The following is an 18,325-nucleotide window of genomic DNA, read 5'->3' as shown; positions in this document are numbered from 1 at the left end:
AATCATGGTGGCTGCGGCTCAGCAGGTAGAGCAGGCTGGACACTAATTACAGGGTTTGTTTTTCCATCCACATATTGAGCCAGACGCTGGATCTCAAGTGGCTTCTTGTCATAAATGTGCTCTTTGGATAAAAGCACTCGGTTCATTTAAAAAATGCCCCAAGATACTTTGAATAGCGATTTGAACATATTAAAGCTGACAATGAGAATGTTGACACGGCTATCACAGTGTAGAGACACGAGGTGACTTCTGTATTTTTAGGATCTCGCCTGCTTCTTAAGAATGAAGTTTATGTTCCTTTATAGCTACTTTAGTGTAAAAGATAAATAGAGGTGTAACAATACATCAATCTACATTGATGAAATAATTAATGATTCAATTACATCATGGCAAAACGAAAACATCGATTCATATCGTCGTCTTTGAAATATGCTTTTATTTTGAAATTCCCAAGGCACGTCTCTTGTCACCATTTCCGTGCGCGGCTGCGCTCGGCGGCCGCCTTAGCAACGTGGCAGCTGGGGCAGAAAACACGGATGATGAAATTCGCTCTCCTGCAGGATTTAAATCAATGGTGTGGAAATATTTATATTCCGACAGAAGGACGGCTCAACAGACAAACTCGTGCCGTATGCAACAGGTGCCAGTGTGAGTTAAAATACTCGGGAAATGCAACAAATTTGGACGTTCACCTGAAGAAGAAACACGACATTGATAGCCATGTCATCGCCGCCAGCGTTACCGTGTCAGACGCCAAGCCACCTTTGGCTAGTTTCTTCACACAAAAGCTGAACAACAGTTCGAAAAGAGCAACGAGTATCACAGGTGCCATTTCATATTTCAGTGGTAAAGATACGAGGCCTTACAGTGTTGTTGAAAATGACGGCTTTTGTGAACTACTGCATACTTTGGAGCCGAGATATACAATACCGTCGAGGCAGCACTTCAGTGAAACTGGTATACCAAGACTCTGCAGTCAAGTTAAAAATGAAGTTACTGAATGCAGACAGCGTTGCCATCACTACGGATGTTTTTGTAAATTTATTTATATGTAAATAAGTTGGGCATTAGATATCGCAATATATCGATCGCAGACTTGTGAATCGAATAAAATCGAAATCGTATCGTGACATACAGTACTTTGTGAAATCGAGAAATATTGTATCGTTATTCAAACAAATCGATATAATATTGTATCGTGGTAAAGCTGGTGATTTACACCCCTAAAGATAAAGTGCTAATAGGGAATCCTGTTGTGGGGGCAAATTTGTGAAGAAAAGCTCACAACTGGTTTGGATAATTGGGTTTACCTACATGAAACAATATCTGCATTAATGTTTAACCTTAACTAAATGACTGAATTTAATCAGTCGTGGCTAAACGTCTTGAAAATGGCACGAGTTTTGGTTTTCCACAAAGTTTGCTGCCTTTGTTTTTATAGTGGCAATTTGTTAACTCTACAGCAGATGAATTGGACTTTGCTGCTTGTAAGACAGCACCCCAATCAACCGTTTACTGAACCATGAACTTCAAGGACAGTGGTTCAGATGTAGCTTCAGGGCAACCAAGAAAGTGAAGCACGCATCAGGACCATCTCCTACAGAGGATGCAGCGAGATCGGGTCACCACCAGAGCATGGAGTGCTCAGTAATGGCAGAGAGCAGGTGTGAGTGCATCTGAACACACAATGAGACGAAGGCTTTTGGAGGATGGCTTGGTGTCAGGAAGGACAGCAACAAAGCCTGTTCTCTCCAAGAAAACCATCAAGGACAGACTGACATCGTGCAGGAAGTATAGGTATTTTCTCTGATGAAGATGTTTGAAACATCTGGAAAGATGATTGTCCAGAAAAGGAAAGGTGAATGCGTCCATGAGTCTATGTCATGCCAACATTTGCTGGAGTTTTGCTGTGATCGCTTGCCTGAGCTGGTTTATGAACATGTGATGAACTTGTCAGGTGTGATGTTGTCACCTTAACGAACGTCACCAAATTCTGTCGGGTTCCTGGTTGCTTCTCTTCTCCTCCCGGGACTTAAGTGATCTGAACTGGAACGATTTTCCAAGTCGCTGCGTGTCTTGAGGCCTCGAAGCCGTTTGGCAGCACACACTCGTGTTAACGCTGCCATTTGCACGTCCTCATTAGAGCCTCTGTGAGTGTGAATTCATGCCTGTGTTTTAATGGGAGAGAATACCTGAAACCCCACAGACTGCATTCATCTTGCTCAGCTGTGTGGTTCTGAACGTGTGCGTTGGTTTGTCTGAGCAGGTAGACGTGAGGAGGCCATTTTGAGCCAAACTGTGGGGTTGCCGTGGTGATGATAAAAGGAGAAATACTGTGATAGTACGAAAAGATGCTGAGATTCACACCAGGGGTGATGCAGCTAACCTTCAAAACACAAACAGTGAGGGAAATTAAAGATTCATATGAAAAAAGTAAAAAAAATCTGTTTAAAAGCAGATCATTGATCTCTACAAATCACAAGACGCTGCTCCTCAGCCCCCATCGTTAATCCTCGTTCCTGCATCATTTTACATTTTTATTCTTTTGTTTCACCCCCACCGTAAGGTTTTTTCACTTGTTCTGGGTCTTCATCAGAACTTTTCTTAACCTCTGCACTTTAACGTCTCACCCTTTACTTCTCTTTCATGTAAACACTTGATTGGACAAAACAAGTAGTAAGTTTTTCCTAATTGATTTGTTTTCCCTTTTAGTCCAAATAGAGATCCAACTGGATCCATGTGATGTTCTTGTAGATCTGATTTAACAAATCAGGTTTCAGGGTTTTATTGTTTTTGCTTCACTTCCCTTTATTATGTCAAGAAGGGCAATTCATTTACAGTAAGTAGTGGTAGTGAAGACACATTCATACAAACTTTAAACATGACAAAATTAATAAAAACAGGGTTAAAATGTATATTCAAAACAAAATTAAAATACATAGAAACATTACTAAAAAAAGAAGACAAAAGAGTTGGACTGTAATAATTCAATAGCAATCCTAGGATAAGGCCTTAAATCTATATTTTGTTTAAAAACCAATGACTGTGGGGATGAAATAGTTCTTTAATCTGTTTGTTCTACATCTTGGTAGGCCATATCTTCTGGCTGAAGGCAGAAGATTGAACTGAGTGAGTAGAAGATGGGTGGAATCCGCCAAAAAAATTTTGTCTTTGGATACTGATCTGGACTTAAATAGGTCCATGATGTCATTCAGTTGTGTAGAGATATAGGACTTCTGGTCCAGGCACCCTTTAGCAGGTTTTTACGCTAATGTATCCTGGACCGGCCTCACCTCAAACATATATAAACACAAGTTCTTGTAGCGAACTTAATTCCTCTCCCTCGAAGAAAAACACAAAGAATCCAGTAACTTAAGTGCAATTCTGTAACGTTTATTTTCAGTTTGAATTATGACAATAAAATTATGGCAAATATGGAATATGAATGAACAGTCAATAGTATTATTTTAGAAAGTGAATGCTGTAAATCTGGAGACTTTGAGAAAGGAGTATAGATTCAATTTGGACTAAGGTTCTTAGCTCTTAACATGAAATTTTAGGTAAGTTTATCTCAGATTTGAATTAATCATGTCTAAACTAACTTAGTCGGCATTGTTTCGTGGTTCTCGCATCAGAAGGAAGACGTCTATTACTCATTACTATGGCGGATGCAGGAAAGAAGCCGGTGGCCCGCTGTCCCAAGAAAGATGTTGTTTCTCAGGGCTGCAGTCTGTTCCGCACATACTTATCGCTCCAGGGTGTTTGAGCGTTTTTGGACTTTCTCTCCATCTCTTCACCAGGACACTTCTTCATCATGGCCGCTGCTCAGAGAGTCTCATCATCTTCCCTCAGCTGCTTGGAAAAAAACCACTCATTACATCTGTTCAGCTCAGCTGCCGTCGCTCAGCTGAACTGGTGTTCCATTTACCTGACACCTCAGAAGACTTACCCCCTTAACTTTTAACCAGAGGGCTTCTCACAGTGGGTGTATCCCGACTGTGTAACTTAATATAATTAAATCTCACTTCTCAAAGTTCTCAGAGAAGATACACAATGACCCTTTTGTTAGAAAGGGTGACCACTTGTTTACACATAAAGAAAAGAATGTGTTTGAAGTTCTGTTCAACTGATGTCTTACTTCCCTCATCACCACGACAACCAGTTGCTGTCTATAGGTATGTTTACATGGACATAAGTAACCAGATCAAATGGCCGGTCAGAATAAAAGTGTCATGTAAACACTCCGTTCGGGTTATTTTTTGTGTATTCGGTGCAATCCGATATAATTTGTGATCAGAACGAAACGGGTGGTTTACGCCGATCCGTAACCCGATCGGTGCGCATGTAAACGCTTGATCTGTTCATTTTTATCTGATCGTGAAAAACTGACCTGACTGCGCATGTGCGACTTTGCCATTTCCGCCTGGCTAATGCTAATAATATTAGCATGTCAGGGGAGCAAAATTGGTCGGTGAGCGACACATTTTTACTAGAAACTTTGAAAGCGTTCAAAATGATCTGTATTACCTGTAGCTCAGTCAGGGAGTGCAGTAACGTCTCCACCATCATTAAAACCTGTCGCGGGTCCATTTTGGGTGCTCAGATTTGTTTACGTTCACCCGGAAGTAGAACTTCTTCTTCTGTGTTTTTTTTAAGGAGAGTTTACCACTCTACGCATGTCAGTACTGCTGTTCTGTACAAAGCCCACTGCATGTAAACACTCGTCATGAACAGATTGTGCCCATGTAAACAATACATTTGAATTATTCAAACAGAACACTTTTCAATACGGTCAAAGAATTCTGCACATGTAAACATAGCTAGTAAGGCCAAGTGAAGCTCTTTGATGAAGATATATTTTTAAGGGACACAAATTCTGAACTAATTATCATATAGTGAATATGTCAGGGTGGTCCAAAGGAGGGGTAGGAGACGCAGTGTCTCTGAGGACATTTGTCTTTGTTAAGGCCCTTGGAAGGATGAACACTACAATTGAATCCCTATAATTTTTCTGCATTCTTTGATAACACCCTGTAAGCGATTACGCTCTTTTAACTTCAGCAACCCAAACCATCAGAGAAACGAAAAAGTGAAGACAGATTCAATAAAACAGCTGTAAAACATTTTCATTAAAATGCAATCGACATTTAAACTCCTCAACTTCTGGAGAAAATGCATCCTCTGGTGGGCTTTTCAGCAGATTCCATCAGCCTGGGACTCAAATTTCTTTTTTTTTTTGTCCATCATTATGCCCAGGTACTTGTATTCTTGCCGCTTTTCCACTACCTGACCCTTACTGTTAACAGGAGGAAGAGTTTAATTCATGATTTAGCTTTACAAGCAGTGAAATTTAACAAAGAACAGACCGCTCGGATTTTATCTTCCTGGCGCCATTAAAAAAAGGGTGATTATGTAATCATGTGTATTTGTTTCTACGCAAAATATATCTAGTCATATTTTGCCATGTGTACACAGAGCCAACGGGTGGGCTCCTGAGACAAGGAACTAAGTAATGGAAAACTTTAATGCATGAAATAAAAAGCTGCCAAGGCAGGAAAAACACTAATAGATTCCCAAACAAACAAACAACAAAAAAAAATTCAAGAGAACACATAGAGCAGGAGAACAGAACAAAACAACCAGGAGAAAAATGCAGAATCTCACAGCTAATAAGAGGAAGCGAGGAGTACATACCAGAGAGGGATGGCTGCTGAGTATAATTTGCAGGATCGGGGCAGGTGTGAATGATACTGAGGAGCCAGGGACGCTGAGGAAACAACAAGATAATGACACGACGTAGGAAATCTATGGACAAAATAACAAGAAAACAGCCAATTTTATAAAAATTACAAATGAAAAAAAACTCAAAACTGCAAAACCAACACAAACAACTTCATGGCCATCTCGTGGATCAGTAGATGGATTTAGAAGTCCACTTCAAGACAACTACCAAACTCAAGCAATAGCCAAATCTCAGTCATTATTGCAGGTACTGAAGTTAAATTTTGGTGTGGTAGTAGCTGAAAGTAATCCCCAAAACATGCTTGGATAGCACACAATTTTGTTGGTGCTCCAAGTGCACAGTGGGGATGACTCTCAGCTACTACACCAAATAAACTGAGTTATGGTCGTTTCAGTTTACTGAGGCTAATTGTGGCAGCCATTATAAAACAAGTTGACTTAAAAAAAATGAACTTGGGAAAATAAAATGGGTTTACATCCAGTGAATTCATTTTACAAGTTTCATTGAAATCCATCCACTGATTCAAGAGATATTTTGCTAACAAACAATTGAACAAACGAAGGTGTTAACAAACATCTTCCAGGTATTTCCATTGTAAGACATGCCTGTAGTCAAACTGGCTGTTTTGTTTTATCTTACCTCTTTGGCAAAGTATACTTTAGTACAGGGGTGGGCAACTTTTATTTCTCCAGAGAACCAAAACAAGATATTTAAAGCAATTCTCTTTAAGACAGATAAAATACTTTATTTTCAGCCTTTTCTTGTTGTAACATATCACCGTTAATAAAAATGTGTCGCCCCAACACTCTTTAGGAGCATGAGACATGTTGTAAACTGGTTCTTGTAACAATATATTTGTTAACATAACTATACAATAAATAAATAAATAAAATTAAAAACATGCTTGCTTTTTGGAGTCTTCAAGGCTCTGGTTCTGAAAACACAACTTAAAAAGTTTTAGCCTATCTTAATCCAGAGGTTTTAATGTATTTGTCCAAGATGTTTAATTTACGCTTCCTTTCCGGTTGTCATCAGCTTATTTAAAAGTTTTTTTTCTTTTTAATTAGGGATTTGGGGGGGCCGGATGGAGATTGTCCAAGGGCCACTTTTGGCCCCTGGTCCATGTATTACCTACAGTAAGTCTGGTTTAGTGTCATAGAAACAGAAATTTATTTTGCATTGACAACTAATAAAGAAATCACAGTAAATAAAGTAAAATGTATGGGTCCGAGCATAGAACCATGTGGAACTACACTCTTAACTCAGTAGTTTTTTTTAATGTTAGTACTAAAGAATTGGCATAAGTAAATGAAATGTACTGTATAAACAGTACAACTTGAGAGCTATTTCTGTGACCTCTAGTGGAAACCAGCTACCGTACATAAGTAGACATTTTGTCCTAAAATGGAATATTTACGTGATTTAGTTTTTCTGTTCAGGTAGCAGTGAGGACAGATCATACAACTGTCACCTAGAGTGGATGGCTACAGGACTGGCTCCATGGCAACACTGACCACCCACACTCTCCGCAGGCTGCATAGAGGCGACATGAGCACATGTGTGAGCGAGAATGAGTCGAAGTTGTTCATTAACCTATTTTTCACGCTTTTAGTTTGAATCAGGATGAAGACAGAGACGAGGTTTTTAATGATGCCACCGGGGACTTTGCTTCCTCCCCTGACAGGACTTCCACTGACATAAAATGACGTCAATGGGCTACCTGTAATTCCTCTGTCTTAAACTCAAAGCCAGGGCACACTTCCACTTGTATGTTCGATTTCCAGTTCACGCTCTCCATTTTTTTTTTATCTCTCTCTGCTCTTTATGGAGCCCTGACTCGCTGCATTTGAGGCAGGTTTCTGAAGAGGATGTGAAGCGTTCGGACAGTCTGCCAACAGTCGGCCAATTAGAGCTCAAACTGATCAGCCACATACCAGCCAGCATCCATCTGTCTCTCAGCCTGCAGGTGAGATTCAGTTCTACAGTTCAGATCAAATGAGAGTTTCAGCAGCGTTCACTTTGGATCACCAGTGGCTGCTGCTCTGGCACCTTAGGAGGAGGAGGAGGAGAAGAGGTTAAAGAAGAGGGTAGCTTCCTAATTATCTCCAAGTCCCCCACCATCACTTACTCCTCCTCATTCTTCTTCTCTTTTCCTGGACCCAAATCCTGACCTCAGTTCCAGCACCACACAAGCAGAGTGAGCTTTCTTCTCAACGTTTTCCTTTCTCTTTTCAATCTTGCATCCCAGCTGCTAGCTCTATAAATTCCTCTGCTTATCACTCCTGTGCACGCATTGGGAAATGCTGAGGTATACACACACACACACACACACACACACACACACACACACAGAGGCTCAAATTGGCATTTCATATTCGTTTGAACTCTTCTCTGCCCTTCTCTTGCTGCCCCCTTTTCTATTTGTCTCCGGCTATTTCGTCTGAGGAGGCAAGTTGGTTTCCATAGAAACGGTCTGTCTGTTACAGGAGGGAGTTTCCAAACATAAAAGGATGCCAAACACAAACTCACACATAGTTGTTTGTGACTGCCATACCCCTAAAAATATTTGTATCAGCAGGAAGAGACAAATGTAATAAAAAAAAACTTTGAAGTTAAATCTTGCAACTATTTCAAATAATGAATTGTTTGTTTCAAACTTCACTGAAGCTCCTTTTTAAATTGACGATTGCAAATGATTTGCATGTGAAAGGAATAAAAGCATGCTCAAAGTGCTTTAAAGAAACAAAATGCATCAAATAATAAAAAAAAAAACATTGGACAATGGATCAATCTGAGTAATAAATCAATTTTTTTTTTAAATTAAATGTTTACAAAAACAATTTCAAAATGTTAAACGAATAAGAAAAATACTTCAAAAGGACCATGATACTGCATGAAAAAATTAACATAACACTAGAAAATATTCACTGGTTAAAAGCTCAGCTTTAAAAAAAAAAAAAAGTAAAAACATTTAAAAACGTTTGGTTGAATGCTAGATCTAAAACCCTAATAGTAGGTTGATAATCAGAGTTTGTTACAAAGTATATATTTACAGATAAAGTTTGTTTAATAATCCTTGACCATTAAAGAGGAAGACATTGCAGTTAGTCCCTCGCTACTTCACAGTTCGTTTTTCATGGACTCGCTCTATCGCGGTTTGTGTAAGTACAGTACTGTAAATGTATATAATATTTTTTTTCTTAAGTGCCTCCAGTTTGTAGTTTTCTTTCATTAAACCTTCAGTGTTTTGCCAGTCTAACGAACTACATTACCCAGAAGCCATCAGTTCACTTCCCAGAAATCAACACTGCTTCCAGCCGCTGCTTTCTGCAAATGGAGGGGAAGTTTTGCAGCAAAGTCAGAAGTTCTGTAAGGATAAAGTCAGAGGACTGGCAGGAAAGTCACAAATAATTCTGAAGCTGAACTCATCCTTCAAGTTGTAGCTTCACTGCTGAGTAGACGGGCTGCAGTTGATCTGGACTCAGTGTGACCCGGATCCTGGGAGCTGCAGACGGCCGCGGGGTTCAGTCAGGTTATGGTCGCGCGGTGCTGGTCTGTACCGGGCCAGAGGTGGTGGATTAAATCCTTGGCAGCGTACTCCTGGAGCAGCAGCAGGCACACATCAAGCTGGATGGAGCGGTGGACTTCAGTCATGCTGTACCGGGACTTTTTTCATCTATCGGGTCGGACCGGAACTGAGCCACTCCTGTACTGCAGAGCCTGGTGAGTAAAATTTAGTAGCTATATATATTTATATGTAGCTTGTTGTTAAAATTAATAGGTTTAAGAATTTAGAGGACTGATTTCTGGGTTTCATTGCTGCAGGATAGGTCTGCAGAAATAAACCGAGTCCGAATAGAAAAGAGTTGGACCGGAACCGAGCCACTACTGTTCTGCAGAGCCAGTAAGTAAAATTTAGTAACGTATGCTGTTAAAATGACATAGGTTTAAGAGTTTAGAACATTGCAAGAGTGTGGGAAGGGTTTAAAATGTCTTAATATAAAGTTTATTGAACTTGAACTACTGTATCATCCCCACTTAGTGGTTTTTCACTTATCATGGGGCTTCAGGGCACGGACCCACCGCGATAAACAAGGGACTATTGTATTTCTAAAAGTGACAGGAAGCCAATGCACAACAGCTAAAACTGAACTAAAACACTCATCTTTATTAGAAGCCCCTTAATGCAGAATTTTAAATAAGACAAAGTCTCCCTGAAGTTTGTTTTATAAACCAGTGAAAGGTGTTTTCAGTGATCTGAGCTGCTTGAGGCATGAATCAGTTGTGTCTTCCACCCAACTCTCTCTGTCTCTTTAGCTGGGTTTCTAACTAAGGTGAACAAAACTTGTAAATGTGAGACGTGAAGCTTAAATCCTGATCTAAAATATCACACAAACACATGTCCTCAGATTAACTGTTACCTCCCTCAGTCAATGACCAGCAGGTATCTTTTATTCTTATAGTATGACATTTAATTTATCCTTTTTATAGATTTTATATTGCTCATCTACTCTATTTCAACCAGCCATTGGAAGGTCACATTCTGTGCACATCTGGTACCAAGTCTGAATCATTGAGGTTGCATCAATAAGGGAATCTAGCATAAAACTTCTAGAAATTTATGTTGCATTGTGAAATAATAAAGGAATCATCCGGCAAATGAAGTAAAATGTGTTGATTGGAGCACAGAACTGTGTGGGAACCTGTGTGTAATCTGGCATAAAACATGCCAAAACAAACATGTGAATCTGTGGAACTGTCCTACCAGACCTACGGCTGCTTTACTGGGTCGTTTGGAGCCTGGGTTAACAACAGACCCTTCCAGGTGCTGTTAACCAGCAGAGTGCTGACAGAAGCTGGACTTGGGGGCAGATGACAGATGACCTGCTGAGATAAGGGAAAATCTGAAGGACAAAGAAGAAGATGGCTAATCTGTCTCATTGTTGCCATGAGACAAGGTACTGATGCAATTTAAAGAAGTCTGATCATTTAGCTCAGTAAAAATGTACATTTGGGTATCATCAGCATGACAGTGCATATATAAAATATACTTTCCCATGAGATCACTAATGGGGCAGAATGTAATGTATGTGTTATACAGCGTTTAGCACTATCCTCCCTCACAGACTGGTGACCAAACTGTCAAGACGTAGGACTACCTCGCTCCATTTGTCAATGAAGTGATCAGTGATCGCACTCCGAGGGTCCCCACTTCGCTACACCCATCACCTGCACTGGCTCCCCACAGGGGTGTGTGCTGAGCCCCCTGCTCCTTGGGGACACACACTGCAGATGTAGTGAAGAAGAAGACCCAAAAGAGACTAATGGTACTTCCCAAGGGTTCTCGGGTAAAACAACATCCCGGATGGTGTCTTTTTACCACTGCATGGTAGAGAGTATCCTACTGTCACTGTGTGTGAAGAAAGAAAGAGCTTCACAGGGTTATTAAGGTCGCCCTTGACAATAAAGATTCTGATTCTGATAACGAAAACTATAAGTTACCGAGGAAGATTCCTTGGGTGACCCCATGTCAGGAGTTTAAGAAGTATGATCTCTAAAACTAACATAAAACCTTTTCCCCATGATTGTTCGTGCATTACTGCTTTAAACAGCAGCTGGGGCTGAGTGGTTAGAGCAGTTGTCCTCCAGTGGGAGAGCGGAGGTTCGATACCACCAGCAGTCACATGTTGAAGTGTCCCTGGGCAAGACACTGAACCCCTCATTTCCTGTGATGTGTATCCCATCAGTGTATGAATGTGATCTAACACACTGATTAATCTCTTTAGAAGGATTTGTTCAGATTATCAAGATGTAGTAGAGCGCTGTATGAATGTAAGTGTGGAAGTAAATAAGGGCACAGATTGTGTTGTAAAGCGCTTTGAGTATCTTGACTGGAGAAAAAGGTGTTATACAAGTACAATCCATTTAACATTTAAACCACAAAAAGAAACGACAAGAAAACACAAGTGACTTTTCAACATCATAATATCATGGTCACTCGTGAATTTTTTTTTTCATTCAACCTTTATTTATACAGGCTAGCCTCATTGAGCCACGGGGACTCATTTACAAGAGAAATGCTGCGCTTAACTTTATTTTGATCATACTGCAGTCTGAAGTCTGGCTTGGAATTCTAGAAATAGCATATTCAGTGTTGTTGTTTGTTACACAAACTTTAATAAAATAATAATGATTATGATAAAAAATAACAGTTTTATTATTATTATTATAAATAGTTATCATTGTTGTCATCATCAATGCATGATCCCCATTTTTACCATTACAATATGACTCACATATTGAAAATACTTTCAGCACATATAAGCACACAGGAGATCTATGAGTGAAATATACTGGAGATTTCTGTTGTGTTCTTGTCTCACCTGCAGAGAAATGTAGGTCAGGTGAACTAGAGACTGTAAATTGCTTGTTGGTGTGTGTTTTCTGAGCTGCCTGCCTTTTACCTCATGCCTGCAGACAAAGAACCCACACCTCTATGAACCTGTGTGAGGGGAGACAGTGATGGGATGTCTGAATACACACACACACAAAAAAAAAAAAGAATGGAGAACGACAGAACGTTATCCATTCAAATAATTTACCCTTTTTTTCACATTACACCATTTGTTGATAAAATACACGCACATATGTTGTTTTTATTGTGTAACACCTGCTGAAATATACATGAATCTACTTGACAAATTGATTTTTTTAATGGTTACACAGGATGTTTACATTTTCTGAGCCTCCTCTCCGTGTTAACTAATGTCGTAATGGATCATCTGTCTCCTCCATCAGGAGCTCGCCTGCAAAGCATCGTGTTCAAACATCGTCAGCAGCTGTTTGTTTCCTCCTCTTCCAGCCTTCCTGACTTTCTTCCTCCAACTTTTTCCCTTGTTGCTTTGCTAATCAACCTGAAAATATAAAGGAGTTTTTAAAGTTTATTCTGTGACCAAATCACCCTAAAACCTGTTTTGTTTTGTTGTTTTTTTTTGGGGGCGGGGGGGGGGGGGGGGGTGTTCCCCTCTGATTTTCCTCCCAGTGCCATGCTCACATGCAGTCACCAGTTTACCAACCTCCAACCCCTTTGACTTCTCAAAACATCTGCTCATAAATGTTCCCTCACAGCGTGCAGGCTATTTAAGCCGCACGGCTGGAATAATTAATGCAGGAAATGGTCACAGACAGGAATGATTAATCTCAGGCTCTGGCAAACTGACATGACTGATTGTTTTTAGCAGGTCACCAGACTTTTAATGCTCAAGGCCCCTCACAGGAAGCATCCATCACAGTGACCCTCTAAATGCCGCTGAGGTCCAAGTACGTATTTAAGCTTATGTTTATGAATATGTCAGCTTTGTGAATGTGAACTGAAAGAGGTGCTGCTACGCTGGGACATTATGCAGCAGAGCCACCTTCGGGGTTTTACGACTTCCCGTCATTTCACCCAACGCGGCTACATGCTTACGTTCACATTTCATCAGATTTGTTTTACTTTGAACTCATCTGTCTGCAGTTACTTTTCCTGAATCTGTATAAATGTAACAACAGATTATTTATTTTTTTAATTTCCTTCTTCATAATACACGAGGGACACAGTTTTTAACAATCTAGAAAACAGGGACAGACAAACTAGAAACCTTCTAGGAACTTGAAAGTGTGTCAATGCAGATCTCTTTTGTGAATCACCGCCTGAAGTTTGTGTCCCTGAATGATCCTGGGAGCGACACTGTCAGAGCCATGTGACCCTGGTAGGGTCTCCCAAGGCAGACTGGTCCTAGAAGACAGGCCAGACAAAGATGGATATGAATAGAAGACAGCAAGGAGCTCAATGTCCTGCGCCTGGACGTGGGTTACCTGTGCCCCACTCTGGAGCCAGCCCTGGAAGAGAGGCTTGTTGGCAAGCACCTGGTGACCAGGCTTCTAAATATGGGACCCAGTCTGGATTAGTCCGAATGAGCTAAATGGGTTGACCTTCCTGTGGGCCATCACCTACAGGAGTGGCCATACAGGTCAGGTGCAAAATGCTATGTATGTATGTATGTATGTATGTATTGTAGTGAGATAGGGCTAGGTTAGCTTCAGCTAGCTTCAGAGCTCCACTACAATCAATATTTAATAACGGGTTCTCACTTTTTTGAGCTACTTGACAGATATGTGACAGAGGTACTGTGTGGGAGATGGTCTAATCAGTGACATGAGACGTTAATTTTCTTTGACCCATCAAAATGAATGTGGTCATTTATTAACAGAATCAAAATTTAACATCAAAACATTGTACACTTGATTATACTGATCAGCTCTGATTAATAAAACTGGGCACGTTTTACTTAATAAAAACAACAGACATTTCTGAAGAAATCTGGATTAATTACTGGCAAGATAGAAGAGTTTTAAAGATGGGGAATGAAGGAGTTTAAATGGAGGGAAAAGATGGATGAGGGAAAGTGTGTTGACGAGGAATGGCACCCTCCAGCCGACCCCAGCTCAGCCTCGGTAGTGAAGCGACTCGTTACCTTTGCAGAAGATAGGTCAGGTCCGGTACGGAGTTCCATTTCAGCGCTACCTTTCAGCGTCTCCTTAGGATGGCTGAGAATCATCCAAAGTAGTGACGGTACTCCGTTCAACAACACGCTCACCTCCCGGGTGGACTCACATGAGCTGTGAGTCCGTCAGCGGTTCCACTCAGATGTGGTCATTCCATAATCCCAACTAGACTTGGAAGAACTCCCAACTAACTCCAGCACTTCAGAACTTTCGGAACTTCTGTTCTGAACTTTTGGAACTTCTGTGTCGACTTTTAAAGAGTTCTGCTTCCGGTCACTTTGAGGAAGTCCTAATTGGTTGAAAGAACCAACAGGGGTGTGGTTTTAGTGACGCCAGAGGGTCATTACAAGTCAGAAAAACAGCGGAGATGTTTAGGAACAGACAGAGAAATGTTTTGGAGAAATGACAGACTTACAGGTGCCAGTTTTCTTGTTTCTGTCTGAGAGGTTTAAAAACATGACATGTTCGTTCCAATAAACTTGTTTGCGACTGTCTCCGACTTTTGACCGACATCACTCTCTCATTTCAGACAGAAGATCAAAAATGCATAATTACTTTGTAACAGACATTTAGCTTGATTTCTACTTTGAATGAGGATTAAAAATCATTAATACTGTTTCACAGTTGATTTAAAATGAGTAGTTCACTTCAACATTTAAAATGGTTTGAACTAAACACACTTTTGATTATCAAGACATTGTAAAATAGTAATGATAATAAAAAGAGAGTGTTCTTTCAATTGATTAGTTCAGGATACAATTAGAAAGTCTCTGGATGAGCTCATTTGTATTTCTGGATTCAAATCAATGAAATAACAGTTCCTGTCTCATGAAGGTCTTCAGAGGCAGGTTTTGACCGGAGGCTTAGTTCACTACAGTATCCTTTATTTAACCAGGAAAAATAACTCATTGAGATTAAAAACCTCTTTTCCAAGAGTGACCTGGTCAAGACAGCAAAATAAAACATACAACAAATCCAAAATACTAAACCAAATACACAAAATACATATCAGTATATATGGTTGGCAGGTGAAGGACGGTACTCTGGCTTTTGGGACCTGGAACGTCTCGTCCCTGGTGGGGACGAGCCTGAGCTCGTGTGTGTAGTGAACCTGATCTGACCTCAAATCTGATCAGATGGACAGAGACTGTTATTTCATTGATCTGCATCCAGAAATACAGTTTGAGCCATCTGGAGACTTTCTTTCTTGAATTAATCAAGCAGAAAAGACAATTCTCTATGATCATTACTATTTTACAAATGTTTGATAATCAAATTGTGTTAGTTCACTGAGGTTGACAAGTATTGACTAGATCTAGTCGAGCTCACCTTAATGCACGGGATCTGGAATCTTCTCAAAAGGGGCTGGACACTTTGCCACTCTGGAGTTCTCCATAGTGAGAGCTGCCAGGCTGGTGTGGGCCTGCGTATCATCCCACCGTGCTTTGGGGTTTTCCCCAGTACTAAAAGAATAGCTTTACAGAACCTTTTAGTAGGTGATCTCTCAGTTGACCTGGAACTGGAAGAGATACTGTAGCTGTGGAAAGGGATGTCCGGGCCTCCCTGCTTAACCTGCTGTTCAAGGAAACTAACTTTGGAACGCACACAGATGAACGGACAGATGGCCCAAAACAGCTACTGCCCCAAACTTCAACATCAACATTCGTCAATAAGCCCAAATATTAACTTGTGGCTTATTTTTAATCCTACTTTAAATCAGGGCTTCTCAAACCCGATATTCAAAAATCCAAATCTAATTTCTAGAGAAAGTCAAATTGTCCGGCAGACCATAATGCGAGTGTTCATCTAAAGTGTTAGCAAAATATCTCACAAACCACTGGACAGATGTAAATGAAACCGTAATCACTGAATGTACATCTACTACTGATTAACTTCTGGAGTCACAATTCAAGATGGTCAAGGTGGATCTTTGTTCAGTAAGAATGTCCTAAAAATAACTATTACTGAACGAGAGAACAAATGAATGAAAGGGTGTTACCACATATACGATCTGCCTCGTGTACCTTAAAATCAGTGTGTGTGTGTAACAGATCAGGCTCATCACTTTGGTTTCCCAGGATGGTGACAAGTGGCTCTGCTCTGCTGGAGGTTGTTGCCATGGAAACACGTAGGGTCACCCGGACCCTGCTCGCCAGTGCTCAGGTCAGGTAATTTATGTGCTGGGAACAAATGATGAGTAATGACTTTGTCCTTGGGGACGAGAAGAGGTGAGCAAACATCATGGTGTGTGTGCAGATGATTTCAGTAGGACGGTTTGTTTCTGCCATACACACACACACACACACACACACACACACACAGAGAGCGTAGGATGGTCCAGTCGGCCTTTTGTTGGAGGGAGCTGTTCAGCAATAACCTTGGTCAATTGTGCTGCATTTACAACAGCCCACGTCTTCTTTTAGGGCCTTGTAATTCCTGCACTCTGCTTCTCTCAGGAGCATTTCATGTTTTCATTCTACCGTTCTCTCATTTTTGATAAACACTGAGGGAAGAAGGAAAACCGCTCAGATCATTCCTGTAAAATGTTTGCCGTTTCTCGAAAAAATGTTTATACGCATCTCCATCGATCCTTACATCCCCAGTCTGTTCTCTGCTTCCCCGACGCGTAGGAAAACCAGTTTGGGGTCCAGAACAAGAAGTTTGAACTCCCTTCAGTGCCGTCCAAATATTCCTGTTTCTTCTCGTCTACTTTCATTCAGATTGAAGAATAAGATTTAAGTTTTACACAAACAGGTCAGCATAACGACCCAAAAGGAACACAACTCTGATTTCCATGTGAAATGAGGACAACCAACCAAAATTAAGTTGAACTTTAGTGCCATCTAGTGACAATTCAACATTTTACACTCAGCATCACATTTTTTCTGACCCTGGGGTTGTTCATAGCCTGCAGGTGTATGGATGTCCAGTCACAAGGATTTCTCAGGAAGGTTTTGAGCCAGCTGCCTCCGGCTCACTCTACATCAGAGGCAGGCTGTGAGGTCTTCTCTGCTGTGCCGGCAGGCTTCTCACCGTCAGGCCCATGACTCAATCAGGCCCGTTTTTTAATATGACAAGCCACTCTAAGGCCTCGAGGTGTGTCGCACAGAAGAAAATCTACTTTTTGGCATTATTTCAAAGGCTTTCAGTGTTTCTATCACTAAATGAACAGAAACACTTGAAACTTCACTTATCACAGAAAACAACTTAATTCTGCTTGGTTAACAGATACAGTAGGGATGCACAATATTGGATTTTTGACCGATATCCGATATGTTAAAACTTAGTTGGCCAATAACTGATACCAATACTGATTTTTTTTTTTTTTTTTGTCCTAGACTTACTTACAGACACTACATACTTTCTCTGCTGTGGAATTAAAATACATTATTCTGCATGGTCTTTGTCAGTTTGGCCTGATACCAAATGTAGATGCTAAAAAGGGGCTGAAAATGATGCTTGGATTATGTTTAATGTCAAAGTTTGTCACTGGGTTGTCAATACAAAAACAGCACCTTCATGTGTGTGTGTATATATATATATATATATATATATACATATACATATATATATATATATATATATATATATATATATATATATATATATAGTGTGTGTGTGTGTGTGTGCGTGTGTGTGTGTGTGTGTATGCATGTGTATAAAAACAGTGCCTTTTATATCGGTGAGTTTTGATGGAATGACCGATATCCGATATTTAACTTTAACACAAATATCGGCCAATATGCGTGGACATCGGGGGAAGTTCCCCTGGATTGGCAGACCAGGGTGGTGATCCCCCTATTCCAAAAGGGGGACCGTAGAGTGTGTTCCAACTACAGGGGGCTCACGCTCTTAAGCCTCCCTGGTAAGGTCTATTCGGGGGTTCTGGAGAGGAGGGTCTGTTGGATAGTCGAACCTGGGATTCAGGAGGAACAGTGCGGTTTTCGTCCTGGTTGTGGAACACTGGACCAGCTCTACACTCTCAGCAGGGTCCTGGAGGGTGCAAGGGAGCTTGCCCAACCGGTTTACGTGCTT

The sequence above is a fragment of the Nematolebias whitei genome, chromosome 5 (genome assembly GCF_014905685.2).
Source record: "Nematolebias whitei isolate Nwh7 chromosome 5, NemWhi1, whole genome shotgun sequence".
NCBI classification, from domain to species: Eukaryota; Metazoa; Chordata; class Actinopteri; order Cyprinodontiformes; family Rivulidae; genus Nematolebias; species Nematolebias whitei.
This window is presented reverse-complemented; position numbering follows the sequence as displayed.